Here is a 2268-nt window from a genome sequence, read left to right on the forward strand (position 1 = left end):
GGGGGGGCAGATCTTGATAGGTGGACAGACTCAGACAAATGACCGGTGATGAAAACAAACAGGTAACTGGTGACGTACAGAGAAAATACAGTGTAAAACTTTAGTAACGGTAGTTCAGCGATTGAAAAAAATGTAGTGCCAAAGGAAAATGCCGGGAAGATAAACCGCTGAAAATATTCGGATATTGGATTGTTTCGGTGGGAGTTTTTTAAAAGTGTCTAAAAGTGTTTTTTTCTGCTGACCCCGCCCCCCTCTCCTAACTGTCAGCGCGCTGATCCGAATCCAGCGCAGGTAACACAGATCACCACATACGTCAAATAACCCCAACTACCCCTGTAACACAGCACCTGTTCCTCGGGAAGAAGTCTTCACACACTGAGACCTGAAGTCTAACATCCGGCCAACTACATTACAACAGTTTGAAGATAATTTAGCCACGACGCTGCAGACTACCAGATGATCTTAAATGTGACCCGTCTTCATCCTCTTTCAGATCTGCGTTAAAAACTCTGCTGCTCTCTTGTGCCTCTGATTGATTTTTTTTCTTCCCCTAATTGAATTTGGGGAGATATACAATTTATTACTGCTCTGTAATTGCACCATAAAATCAAGTCAAGTCAGTTTTATTTATACGGCCCAATATTACAAGTCACAAATTTTCCTCAAGGGGTTTTACAATCTGGACTGCAGCGCACAACACCCTCGAGCCCGATGAAGAAAACTCAACAGAGGAGGGATCGCTGTTCCAGGACGCACGGGATGACGACATTATAGATATTATAGAGTGACAGTCCCACTGACTGAAACACTGATGTCAAGAAATCACAATCTAACTCACAACCTTGAGGAAATTCCTCCATCTGCCCCTTTAACTGCCCCCCCCAAGTTTGTTTCTGTACTTTCTGTGTAATCCTGCTGCCAAACAAACGAACAAACAAACAGACACGGCTGTTCACCTCGGTGGAGGTAATTATTATTCATTATTTCTGCACATGTATATTCCCACAGTTATTTGCACAGCGATGCTTGATGCATTCACTGTGTACACCTTTTTAAGTTTGCATCCTCTGGATTGAACTGAAGGACACGACTAAGAGCCACACACACACACACACACACACACACACACTGATGCACACATGCGCTGCATGAGTAAACACACACACTGACCCACCCACAGACAATTACAGTATAATTACAGAGCTCATTATTTGTCTCTGCAGGAGGTTCAGATGTTTGTCTGTTAATGGAACATGTTTAAATCAGAAAGAGAGAAAGAGAAGAGAGAGAAAAAACCTGCTGACTGTTCAACTGTACACCAGAAAGTCAAATCCATGAAGTGGAAGGTCAAAGGTCGCACATGCACAACGGAGGAAAGCTTATCTTTTTTATTTTACTTTAACAAAGGTCATGGTTTAAAGGTGCACTAGTTGTTTTCTGAGTGAGTTCACCTTTTTGTTTGTGTTGAAAAACATACATTTAAAACATACGTTTGTCTATTTTTTGTTGTTTGTTTACAAGAAAACGCCGCAGGGCACCTTTAAAATCCTCTCTCCGTAAATGAGCTTGTCATTTGTGCACATGAATTTCTATTTAGCGAAAACATAAACAAATCTTGTGATGGTAGGTTTTATTAGACAGTCAGCAGGGATGTAGAATAAACCAGGTTTTTATTAAACACAGAATAATTACACTAAAAAGTTGTTTGTGTTACGTGTTGTTATTAGTTTATTTACATTAAGTTCTGTGATTCTTCAGGAGAAATAAACTCCAACTGAAAATCCGTCGGAACTGATTCCCGTGTCGGTCCAGTCGGAGCTGCAGGACTTTCTCTGTCCTCTCACTTCTCTTTGAAACACAACAATTTCCTTCATGTCAGTTGCAGGCGGTGTAATTATTTTGACACTCCAAATTGAATTTCTAACTTTTTTCTTTTTGTCTGGCTCTGGGTTTTTCTCCGTCAGAAGACTTATTGAAGTGTCACTCTGAGTGGCGGCACTGCCCACTTATTTTTCCATTATTTCAGCTGATAAATATTTTGATGTCTCTGTTTTGTTGCGGTGGTGACGAGTGTCACTTCAAAGTCACAGAAAGAGAAGGAAACGTTCCACACAGCCACTTTGTTTTATTCACCACACTTCAAATCTGACTCTTAAAGTAATTAAACAGCACAGATGAAAATCAGTGTAAACAGGGTTTAACATGAGGCTTCATTATTAAACGATTCCCTCAAAAGAAATACATCCTTTGGTTTGTTGATTAACTGGT

This window comes from Seriola lalandi, unplaced genomic scaffold (genome assembly GCF_002814215.2).
Source record: "Seriola lalandi dorsalis isolate HSWRI2012SDOR001 ecotype SW California unplaced genomic scaffold, Sedor1 jcf7180002054614, whole genome shotgun sequence".
NCBI classification, from domain to species: domain Eukaryota; kingdom Metazoa; phylum Chordata; class Actinopteri; order Carangiformes; family Carangidae; genus Seriola; species Seriola lalandi.